This window comes from Chenopodium album, chromosome 15 (assembly GCF_948465745.1).
Source record: "Chenopodium album chromosome 15, dcCheAlbu1.1, whole genome shotgun sequence".
Lineage (NCBI taxonomy): Eukaryota > Viridiplantae > Streptophyta > Magnoliopsida > Caryophyllales > Amaranthaceae > Chenopodium > Chenopodium album.
This window is the reverse complement of record NC_137848.1, coordinates 29,005,094-29,018,184: the sequence shown is the minus strand read 5'-3', so window position 1 is coordinate 29,018,184 and position 13,091 is coordinate 29,005,094. Positions and strand designations below refer to the sequence as shown.

Sequence of the window (13,091 nt, the reverse complement as noted above, 5' to 3'; positions counted from 1 at the left end):
AGCTTGAGATGTTAAAACAAAAAGAAAACGAAGGATTTACTTCCTTCTTCAACAAGTGGAGGAAAATTTCCTCTAGGATGGTAGAAGCTCCTACTGAAAAGGAATCTATGAGGATGTTCATCAAGAACCTCCAGGACAAGTACCAAAGGCACTTGAAATATCAATGCAATTTAAACACTTTCAAAGCTGTCTATGACATAGGTATTGATATTGAAGATGATCCTGCAAAACAGAAAGCTGCTAACCATAATAAAAACAGTTGATGGAAAGGAAAGAAGAACGATAATCCTTCTTCTTCCAAAAACACCTACTCTAGTAACAATGTTAGTACCTTTGACCTTAACGAAGTCTTAGCCATGGATAACCAAAGACCTAAGAAGCAACTAAGGAAAGAGTTCACCCCTATTGGGATGAACTACAATACTGCTTTCGATCGACTCAATGCAAAAGGACTCATCACTCCTATTGGACCTCTACAAGATCCAGCACCCGAGAACAAGTCACCCAATTGGGATCCTAATGCTCATTGCAAGTACCATCAAGGTATAGGGCATACTACCGGGAGTTGTTGGAAGCAAAAAGAGGCCATCCAATATTTGATCGATAATAACAAGCTTCCCATACCCCCAGCTGGCAAGAAGACTGAATGATGATTAAGCACAAGACGCGAGGTAAGCTTCAACGACAAGATTTTGTGACCTCTTTTTCTACTTTTTTTTTTTATTTTATTCCTCCTGTCCCCAATAAGTCTAGCATAGGCATTCCTCATCTTCCTTATTAGATTTATTAAGAGTTTGTTGTTTATTCTTTTCCATTTTAATAAAATGAGCATTTTTTTTCTTGCATATGATCATTGCATTGTATTCATAAAAAAAAAATCCACGTCGGACTAAGCACAAGGTATACTGATGATTTGAGACACCCCTTGTAGCCATATCATATCACTTTCACCCTTTAAAAATATAAGTCCGTTCTTGATACACCACTTTGAGCCTCGTCTAACGATAGACCTTTCTTTTTTCAACCCACATTTACTTAACCTTGGGATGGGATGGTGTGCAACTTATGCAATTTCAAGAGCTTGAGTGATTTCAAAAGATCAAAATAGAAAAAAGCAACAACAATATAAAAGTGTGCAAAAGGGCAAGTGCTCCAATTTCATTGATATGAACTTGTCTTTGTTATGAACACGTCTCAGATTGCGTCTCTTATCGAGTGCTCGATACCGTGCCCGAGAAACATGAATGCCAAGTGAGTGATAGACCGCATGAACGGGATTGCCCACACTTATCAAAATAAAAAAAATGCAAAAGCAAAACGAAAAAAAAGAGAGTAAAATATAAACAAAAAAGAGTTTAAAAGAGGGAAATCTCAAGCATACATATACAAAGATTAAAAAGCAAGGTTGCACACCTTGGGGGCTTATCTAGGGTCTTAAGCCTTTATCCCCTTTTTCTTCGATCTTTAGCCTAACCACATTACAACCCTCAAAAGATCTCTTTGAGGTATACACACATTTGTGCGAGGTTCGACTAGAGCTACGTTCGGCATGATTCCTAATGGATACGTAGGCAACCTCACATTTGGGTGCGGCCGTAATAAAATGCATTTACATACATATTTATATACATACATGATCATATCAAGGGATCTCCAATGGTCATCCCTATCCATTTAGAGCTAGACTTGGGGGCTTAATCCCTACATCATTAGCCTACCCAGCCTAAGAGTCACCACTATTTGACTCTTTTCAAAATATTTTTTCCATACACTTAGCCTTTGCGGCCTAACTTTAGTGTCACTTTCACACACATCACGGATACATGACCAAATAATCCTCCCTTTAGGAACCCTTTGTCATGAAATCATAATCATCATTGCATCACAAAGTATGAAGTACTTAGCCTCCGTGCCTGTCACCTAAATACTTTCATTATCGAGTCATCAATCAAGATAGTCTAGGATGATACAATCCTTGCACCATGAGATGTAACGTCAATGCATACATTTGGCTAAGCTCATTTAACATGCACTGCAAATACTCAAACACTTCACTTCTTTCTTTTCACGTCTTTCTTTTTCGGGAGAAAGTCAGTACCCTCCACAAAAATAACGGAAATTTTTTTGTTTTTTTGCATTTTGAGTCACATAGCACAATCACAATACAATGCGCACAGGAGTCATGTACACTTTGAGTCATGTCGTGTCATCACATCGAGTTAAGTCTATCAACATGAGTCATGTACACCTTGAGTCATGTCGTGTCATCACATCGAGTCAAGAAAAATGTTAAGTCTTACACGATGAGTCAAGTAACACCAAACCTTGAGTCAACCTTAAGAAAATCAACTGTCAAGGTCCTTTGGCAAAATTTAATCTATTTTGCTAGGCTAAGAACATCTTCTTCAAATGAAAATTTTTCCAAGATTGGATTGTCATCTCAAATGGACAATGTTCTCAAGAGTGGATTGTCGAGCATCTTCTTTAACGATAATGTTTCCAAGATTGGATTGTCACCTTTGGCAATGTTTCCAAGCGTGGATTGTCGTACTCCTTCTCTATTTGGCAAGTTTTTCCAAGTTCGGATTGTCATACATTCATCAAATATTCGACAATTTTTCCAAGATTGGATTGTCATCTCAAACTGGAAATGTTTCCAAGTGTGGATTGTCGTGCTCCTTCTCCGTTTGGAAAATTTTTCCAAAGTTCGGATTGTCATCAACTCCTTGGCAATTTTTCCGAGATTGGATTGTCATACACCAAGTTCCCTATGGCAAAATTTCCCTAGGATGTGGAGGGTTGTCACAAACAAAGCCGAAGTTGGCTACAAGCGGAGTTATCTTCGACTATGTTCCCTAGCTTACGAAAGATGGTCACAAAACAGCAGAAGATCGCTACAAGCGGAGCAATCTTCGATGGTTTTCCCTATCTTGCGGACGACTGTCACAACAAAAATTAAAGACAGCTACAAGCGGAGCAGTCTTCAACGATATTCCCCTGGATTGAGGAAGATCGTCACAAAATGCAGCAACAAACAAATCGGTTACTCTAGAGACGTGTACTCGACAGTGCAAGATACGCGTTTCTAACTCTTTTATCTGTTTTTAACTAACGCTAGTTTGCTGGTATCGGCGTTACAAGAATGATTTAGGATCGTAGAACGTTCTGAATCATTCTCCGTCCCTATTGCTACGTTGACTTTTGTTTTCAAAACTTATGTTTCTCCAAACTTAATCAAAGTGGGGGCTTCTGTAGACACCAAATTGTGTCTCCCCAAAAACCAAACCTAGTGATGAGTACTTTTCACGTCATTGATATCGAGTAAGTTGAAATGTTGAAGAGTCTCATGAATTCTTCTGTTTTCTAAAATTTTTTAATAAAAATAATTCATTTCTATTTTCAAAAATCATTCATTTCGTATCCTATTTATGAAAAAAATCCAATCTAGTTTATTTTGGTCAATGATAAGGGTCCAATAATAGTGTAGTAGGATGGAACTAGAAAAGACCTTTCCAACAATATATTATTATTATAAGCCCAATTCCAATGAATAATGAGGAAGTTATGGCCAAAATACTAAACTAGGCTCAAACCGGATTTTATCTACGGCCCAATGATCATGTGGAGGGTCCAAAGGTTTAATCCCATTCCAACGACATATTATATGCCTTATTTGGACTTCTGGATCAAAAGATATGATAAAAACAAAATCCGCAAAAAGTTGTTCCATCACGAAACAATGACCCCATCGCTTCGCGATGGAGCCATCGCGTCGCGATGGAGCCATCGCGTCGCGATGGACCCTATCGCGCCAAGATGGCTCTGCGACATAACCAATGTTATTCCGATTTGAATTCTAACTCTTTTCTAATCGTTTCCGAATGTTTTTCTCTGTAAATAGGGTCGATATTCCCCGTTTTCAAATCATCAACAATCATTTAATTCTTTCTCTCTTTAAGCTAAAGCTTATCCTTTCCTTCCCTCTCTTGATTTCTAAGCCAAACCTTTTCAAAGTACAATATTCCTCCTTCACGAGACGTAGACACACATAACCAAGCTCGAAGTTGCCTTCGCCCTAGACGTGAAAGGTTGATAATTTCTGAGGGTTTGGTCCAAAATCCCTATTTCAATTATTTAAATTACTTGGTTGATTTAATATTTTCATTGAAGTTACTAACGTGTGTATTGTTTTGATAGAAAGAGATACGAGGCAAAAAGTAAGTTGTTTTATTGCTATATTTTTATAGAAAGCATGCTTAAATTATATTAATTTCTAGTATCATGTTAGGATGTTATTTATTGCTTTCGAGTATCTTGCTTTAGGTTGCTTCCTATTTCTTCTATCATGTTAGTATCATGTTAGGGTTAAAGATTTGATTTTTAATGTTTAGTGACATGCTAGGATTTGTTATTAATCTTGTTAGTATCATGCCTAGGATCTTGATAATATTATTATGCTTCGATGAGATTATGATGATGATGATTTGTTGTATTAAATATTATTATGTTGGTTGATATATTATTGTTATTGCTTGATCACGCCTCTCTTGCAGGTTTGATGGGAATTTCTACTTGAAAGCACGCTTAATAAGATAATTAATAATTTTGTTTAGGCTAATATGATTTTAATTCAAGTGATCGCCAATAATAGTTTTGTTTGTGCATTACTATTCAACCAACATAGATTAAACAGGTTTAGGATTAATATATTGATTGTATGTTAGTCAGAAAGCTCACATGAATATGAGAAGAATAAAGTAGAGGCCTATTTTTAGGGCAGGATCAATCTCTTTTAGGTTGGATTTGTACCTTCATCCCCGAATATCCAATCATGGTTCAAGACCATGGAGTTAGCGATCTCATGGATCGTGAAGGGGTGTAACCTTCACCCTGTGAACGGTTTACAAGTTCCTAAATCTTGTTGGCAACTTTTTTACTCTAGCTTCCTTCCCTTTGGACGCCACCATACTTAAGTGTATGATCACAGTGGAGCTCAAGTGTGGGATGCTTGAAATATTCCCTACACTAGCCGAGCCTTACGGCAAGGCCTAGCAGCAGCCCGCCAACTCGCGTGGGCTTACTGCATGCTAGTATGCCCAGCCGAGCCTTAAGGCCCAAAGGCATATGGATTGGTCTTCCCTTATTTGACCAAGTGTGCCATGCACATGGGGTTGGTGGGTTTATTCTTGCCCTCCAAGGATGTATTTGTGGTCCTTACCTACTCCCTTCCACATGTTGACACTTGTCTTTGACTATTGCATAGCTAATTTAATTTAATTTGTAATTAAATTAATAGCTTATTTTTCTCACCATATCATTTCTCCCAAATGGAAAGATAATTGGAATTTTTTGGAGCCTTTGCCTAAAATACCAACCTTAGGAGTTAGGATTATTCACCTGATTTGAACTCAATAAGACATCTCCAAAGAGAGAAAACCTTTAAGTTCATAAAACTCGAGTAAGTTTATTTTTGCTCTATACACTTGCGGGACTCGAAGCTTTCGAAGTAAGAGTTCGTAAAGCGAGCGAAAAACAAATCAAGGGTAATATTGTCTTTCTCCGTATCTTATTAATTATGCTTATTAGCTATATTAATTGTGAGCGGGTCTTGGGGTCAGGTTTTGATTCCGCGGAAAGTCAGAATTTCCGAAACCCAACACTTCAAATGTCCCAGCTTCATTTTTGACCGCCTAAAGATATTTGATCATAGCCAGATGGGTGGCCTCACAGTCACCATGGTACTGGCTCACGACCAACTGTAAATCAGAGCAGGCGTTAATTTTTGTTTCCCATGCTGCCTTACACATACGGATGCCAGCTAGCAGGGCTTCAACTCTGCCTCATTATTTGAGGCATAGAACTTGAACCGCAGTGCATACTCGTACTTGTCCCCCTCAGGGGACTGACAGATAACGCCTACACCACAGCCGTTCACGGAGAGTTCCCGTCTACATACACTTTCTAAACCTAATCAGTTTTCTCTGATGCAACTGGCCTTGTGATTTCGACAATGAAGTCGGCGAACGCTTGACCTTTCACTGCCTTTCTTTGTTCGAAAGTGATTTAAAGACTTTGCCTTTCAATATCCCATTCGAGCATTCTACCGGATGACACCAAGGATGTCATTGGCCGCTTGAGAGGTTGGTATATGTAGACAACAACCGGATGTGCTAGGAAATAAGGTTTTGTTGGGTTTCGATGAGTCCAACTCACCGCGGAAAAAAACCCGAGCCAAGACCACACTCACAATTAATATAATCACAAGACATAATTAACTTAAACAACAAGAATTAAGGAAAGATTAATACCTTTGACGCGTGCTTCGCTCATAACCCAAGCTCTTACTTGGGAAAGATTTTAGTCTCGCTCGCGCGAAGACCTCCTACGGAAATCCACCCGCAACTCGACCCCGACAAGGTCCAATGCTTAGAGGTTAGCTAAGCCTGACCTAATACTCGAGTAATTATATGGATTTAAAGGTTTTCTCAACGGAGATGCCTTTTCTAACACCTTACTCAAGTGAACAATCCCAAGGTAGGCCATGGCTATTTATAAGGAGTGCTTCCTTGAGAATTCCACTCATCTTTCTATGTGGGACTTTTTCACAAAAAGATCCCGCATAGAAAGAATGTTGAATTCAATCCTTAGTTAAATAATCCAAGGAATAACAACGTAACAAGTGTCACATGGTTAGGTGAGGACCACTTCCTCACTTGCTCCCCAAGGCAACTCACATGCATTGTGACCTAACCATGTGGCACCCAACCTTGAGCCCCAAGTTGGGTTCGGTTAGGCCGCCACCTTTTGGCCAACTTCCATGACACGCCACCCGAGTCCGCGGCCCGCTGCCACATGGCATTGCCAACGAGACATGTTGCCACATGGCGCGTTGCCACTTGCTGGCTGCTAACGTGGCACGCCGCCACCTTGGCGCGCTGCCATGTGGCATGCCGCCAACATGGTGGCTGCCACGTGGCGCGCTGCCACTTGGTGGTTACCAACGTGGCACGCTGCAACTTGGTGGCTGCTACGTGGCACGCCACGTATGCTGCCATGTGCGCTGCCACGTGGCGCGTTTCTATTTGGCACGCTTCCCTAGCCTTTATGTGGCTAGGGTTTTTACTTGTTACTTGAAGCATTTTCCCGTCTCGCCAATTTCTAAATTTTGGCTCGACTTTTAAGATTCGGTTCCGACACTTTAAGCTCGGAATCCGACGTCTTTGTTCACAATACTCAAGTGACTTATTAATTCCTTTCGGATTAATTCGTTGTGTCGGTTCGTTAGTTGCTTGGGTGTGACCCGAAGGGTTCAGTCAAGATTAAGTTGTTATATTAATCACTCATTAATATTACTGATCGGAAGCGGCCTCCACCTAGGCATTCCGATCACTTGACCTCACTGGATAATTAGTCTTCTAATAATTCTGAAACCTCTACTGGAATAATACACTTGTTCGAAGGACACCATTCCTATCAATTTCCCACTTGTCCTTCCGGACAAGTGCGTTCTTAGTGTATAGCCTTTTTCCTATGTCGCTTAAAGTCTCTTCATGAACTATAAGGTAAGATTTATTCGTCATCCTTATTATGTCCAGAAGTGTTTCTCGATCCTGAGTCCGATTGTCAATAAACAGATGATTTTTAAAATCCATTCGAGCACGGCCATGCATTTTCACAATCTCGCTCTTCTAGAGGCCTTGTAAACAACAAAGACATCTTCCCTATTTTTGTAGGAGGACATTCCCAATCTTGTAATGCAGCTTCTCTTACTGAGAGGACCTAGCCCCCCTTGTGTTGCCGTTATAATCCCCTTTTACGGCAGACGTTTGACTAACATCAAAGTGGACTAATTCTCAAACAAGAGAACTCACAATACTCATGGTCGAGGAAATAGGTTCCGATAGCCATAATGAGAAGTATACTTATGACGATTTTTAAATCTCTTAAAGTATTCTCATAGGTCGATCCAGTATGGTTCTAAACCAATACCTGTGCAAATGAGTCATGGCAATCATGTCCTTGTAGCACAAGAAACGATGCTATAAATCAAACTACACACTAATCTCAAGTGGTCATTAATCGTCCATCGTTTAAGTGACCTCGATTAGGGATAATTCTCGATTATAATATTCAATGTTCACTTAATAGGTGTTTCCTTATCAAGACTGGTCTTGATACCCTATTTTGAATATTCTCATAATCAAATGGACTCATTATTTAATCCTAAACCATAATTAAATAGCAAACGGAGTGATAAAATTGCATGAAATTTTAAATTACTCGAAAACTTGAATGGTTCATCTTATGATAAATGGTTTTTCCAAATGTTTTAAGAGTCACACTCTTTATAAAACATTTATAGAAATCACACCCATATCTAATATGCTTGATTTCTTTCGTGCAATTGTGAATGCTGTCGTTCACTTATTGCATAGGTTTAGTTATAATTACTTTGCTAATCTTAGCATCTTCATTACTGATCATTTTCATAATAAGATGATAAAATTTGAGAGTCTCATGGATTATATGTGATTTAGGATTTATTGTCCAAGTGATGGCTCCCACTCATTTTCATGATTGAGATCTTCAACTTGACAACCTACAATCATTAACGTTCAACAACGAACTTTCCATAGAACATCTTCTTTATTATTGCCTTTAAGGCAACAATATTCCCAACATACATTTTAGTAGACTTCCTGATGATGCTTTGCTTGGGTTTCACTCCAAACGGCTCACTATGATTTGGGATACCCTAATCACTTGTGATCATGGAAAGTTACCTTAAATTCTCGCACATTACACATAGATGCACGTCCATGTTACCATTCTCAAGCCACGACTCATTATTAGATCGTGCTTTTAAACGGCTTCCTTGTTAAGGATCTAATCCTTGTTAAGGTTTGTGCTTGAAACTTCAATTCTCAAATTGTATATGTTTCCACAAGTCAAGAACTCATCCTGTTACTTATCCAAGTACTTTGGATGTTCTTGGTTATAATCTAACGATCTATTACATAGATTCAGGTTGATTGGTACTATATACATACTTCACATGCTCTAAGAAAGTAAGTCGTGTGACTATTCCATATCGTAGCGTACATGATGGATTTAATTATAGAATGATTCTCAATCTTTTTCCACTCACGTTACATTTAGCTCATCCAGTTTCACTGAGTCTTGCTAAACTGTTTGCTATGTGATATGGTTGAAAGTCTCTACTAGAGTCTTTCTTGTTTGACTTAGTATTTAGCCTAGCTCATACTTAGTTCAAACATTTACTTAGTTTTATACATACGGGTCAAAAGTCTTTCAAAGTCCTTCAATTCATGTTTAACACAGTAAATTTCTTTACACGTTCAAACATTTTATTAAGTATATACAATAGATCTTAATGCCCAATATGTAGTAAGTATCGTCTTTTTCTTGGTCCATTGTCGAAAATACTTTCAAATCTAAGCATTTAGCATTTGATAGTTAATTTAGAACAGAGTTCGTAAACTTCTTGTTGGACCCTACAAGATTGACTCTTGCTCCCACTAAACTTCTCATTCATAAGAATTTCTATGTTTCTTCATAAGTCAATCCATTTATTAACTTTATGAGAAAACACATTCCAATTCCTTTATGCAATGCTTCCTTCAATCCCATAATGGATTTTTTGAGCTTGCTTTCAAATCTAGTATTATTTAGAATTTCAAAACCCTTAGACTATTTTCATGGTCACTTCCAAAATCCTATTTTAGGAAGGCGGTTTTGGTATCTATTTTTCCATATTTCTGATGAGCGTCGTTTATGGCGCTCAAATGAATAAGATTTAGGTTCATTTTCTTTATTTTCTTTCATCATTTTCATATAATTCTCTTAGTTTAATTTAATTTTCCATTTTTATAATTCACTTTGGTTCTCGATTAGTTTTTACGAGTTTTTCATATTTTTAGTCGATAACTCATAGTTTTAGTTTTAGTTTTATTTTTTTATGCTTTCTCTCTTTATTTTACTTGTTCACAGGCATCATCTCGAGTGCACTGATGATGGGGATGCTCGGGAGCGCGGAGTTTGATCAAGTAAGCGAAGGAGCCATGGCCTCGTGCACCACACAAGGGTGTGCGCGCGCGGCATAGGGTTGCATGCGCGCAGACCCAGCTGTACGCGCACGCAGCTAGTCTGTGCGTGCGCACGGCCGTGTGCGGCCCCCTTCGCTCAATTTTCCTATTTATAGCTTTTGACTTTCTTTTTTATGACGACTTAACTTTTTTACTTGAGAGAGAATTTTCCAGAAATAGTAGAGAGAGAAAGTAGAGAGAGAAGCTTAACATTTACTTGTTTGTACTTGAATTTGATCTTAGATTTCAATTTGATCTTGAAATTCCTTCTTCAATTCAATGAAAGTTTGTAAGATTTCTTTCCTTTGATTTACTTTTAATGCAATTCTTTCTAGTTTCTTGAATTTTAATTGAGATTACATTCCTTGCTCTAGAATTGTTGATTGATTGATTTTCTTTTGATTAAGCTTTAAATGAATATGAATTTGATTGAATTTGTGTTGTTCCTTAATTTCACCATGATTAGTGAGTAGATTAGTTGCTAGGGAGAAAGGGAAGCATGCTTGATTGATGATTTTTGCTTGTTGATGATGCTAAATTGATTTGAATGTTGCAATTAGATTGGTTAACATAGTTTTGCATGTGATTAATTAAACTAGGAGTGGTCAACCTATAAGATTAATCTAGATTGCATTGCAAATTTCAATGACATGAACCCTTGATTTGAGAATTGCTTTAATCGATTGAATTTGATTGTGATTTTCCTTGTTAGCTATTCATAGTGAACCCTAGCTTGGCTTATAGGAGATAGCTTTTGGATTCCTTTGATTGCGACTATTGTTTGTCCCTTGTGATGTTGAATCGATTGAGTGATCTATAAATTAGCATAATCATCGAGCTTGCATGTGGAACCAATATCCCTAGTGTTAAGCATATTGAATTCTTCGATATGCTTAGCTTTTTGACATCTTAGTTGCCAACCACTACCATTTATATTCTTCGAATTAGCTTGACATAGGCTATAGCATCGTTCCTACTCATTCCTTTGGGTTCGACCCTTGACTTACCATATACTTGTATTAAGGTTGGTCGAGTGTTTACAAATTAAGTTTGGCTCTAGGAAAGGTAGACAACGACCTACATTTTCCTCTTGTCAAAATTGGCGCCGTTGCCAGGGAGTGATATTGGCGCTTTGTTATAGTTGTTGAGTCTATTTCACCTTTAATTGAAAATACAAAAAGATTTTCTTTTAGGCTACATTTGTAGTCGTGCTACTAACCATTTCTTTTGAGATTTTATGCATAGAGCACGTGGTCATTCACTAGTGCAATTTGATCCGGAAATTGAGAGAACTATTGCAAGGTTGAGGAGTGCTAGATGATCTTTGAGCCCTAGCATTTCAAGTGAAGAAGAACCAGAACAAGAAGAACAAGCAAGAATGGGAGAAAACCTGAGAGTGGCATTGAAAGAATTGGGGATTCCCGGTGCATATAGATTTGAGAGTGGGATTGCTCCACCTACAACACCGGCAAATGATTTTGAAATAAGACCGGCAATGGTCACTTTGATAGAGAGGCGAAAATTTAGTGGGGCCAAGCATGAAAACCCACTAAACCATCTCAAGGAGTTCGAAAAATATTGCAATACTATCAAGGTGAACGGAATTTCCCAAGAATTCATCCGCCTCAAGCTCTTTCCCTTTTCTCTCATAGGGCGTGCTTTGGAATGTCTAGACAAGGAGGTTAAACCGAATTCTCTAAGGACATGGGACGAGGTTACCAAGGAATTTCTATCCCATTTCTATCCATAAAAGAAAACGGCAGAGGTTAGAGCTTTGATTCAAGGTTTCAAGCAAAAGCCAAGTGAGAGCCTCTATGAAGCATGGGAGAGATACAAAGAGTATAAAAGAGAATGTCCTCATCACGGAATTCCAACCTATCAAATCATTCAAATCTTCTATGAAGGCCTTAGCCCTCAAGGAAAATCATGTTTATATGGAGGAGCCGGAGGTACTATCATGAACAAAACGGAAGAGGAAGTGGTTGACATAATTGAAGACGTAGTGAGGTATTATAGAGATTGGCAAGATGGAGAAAGAGAGTCAACTAGCAAGAGTAGCTCTTCGGTGTACTCGGTTGATCATCTAAATGCAATCGACAATCTATCCTCACAAATGAAAAACTTGGGGAAGGAGATGTCCGCTATCAAGGCAAAGTTGGAAAGTGCTACCTACCAAGTTTCAAGTCTTCCCTCCCAATCTCAGGGGGGAGGTATGTCTTCTAATTCTTAACCCCTTCCTTATTCTAATAACATGCCTAGTAGATGCTTGTTTTGTGATGATTGTGGGTCGTATGATCATGATGTTTCTAGTTGCCCTCATGCTTGTATGGATGTTTGTGATGATCATGATGGAAATGTGAATGAGCATGTTAATTATGTGTCAAATAATCATGATTCTAGGTTTGAGAATCAAAGAGGTCAATGGAATAGGAATTACAACAATCATGGCAATTTTGACAACTATAACCAAGGTGGTGGTTATAGGAACCAAGGTTCTCGAGGTAACTATAACAATCAAGGTTATAGTAGCCGAAATCAAAACCAAAATTATGGTAATCAAAACCAAGGTTATGGGAATCATAATCAAGGTAGCGGCAAACATAATCAAGGTTATGGTCAAAATCAAAATAGGGGTAATTGGAACAATCAAGGTAGAGGCAATTTTCAAAACAATGCTCAAAGAGGACCTCTACCCGGATTTGCTCCAAAGGCCCAAAATGATAATTCCTATGTTCAATCCTCTTCTTCTTCACATAGAACAAATTTGGAAGAAATCATTGAAAATCAAACAAAGTTGTTGAACACTTACATGATTGTAAGTGATAAGAAATTTAATGAAATGATGACTCATAATAAGATGCTTGAAAATCAAATTTCTCAACTTGCTAATGCTTTAAAAGACCATGCTAGTCCTTCTTCTTTACCTTCCCAAGGCCTAGATCCCAAGAGATCGGTTAATGCTATTGTCACAAGGAGTGCTAAGAT

The 13,091-nt window shown here is 38.3% G+C and overlaps 1 non-coding gene across 1 annotated transcript; it reads right to left on the bottom strand.

Moving 5' to 3' along the window:
- Positions 1 to 11,868: 11,868 nt before the first annotated feature.
- On the bottom strand, positions 11,869 to 11,975 carry LOC145583510 (small nucleolar RNA R71). Its single transcript, XR_014100153.1, has one exon. It is a non-coding gene; the product is annotated as a small nucleolar RNA R71 (small nucleolar RNA).
- Positions 11,976 to 13,091: the final 1,116 nt, after the last annotated feature.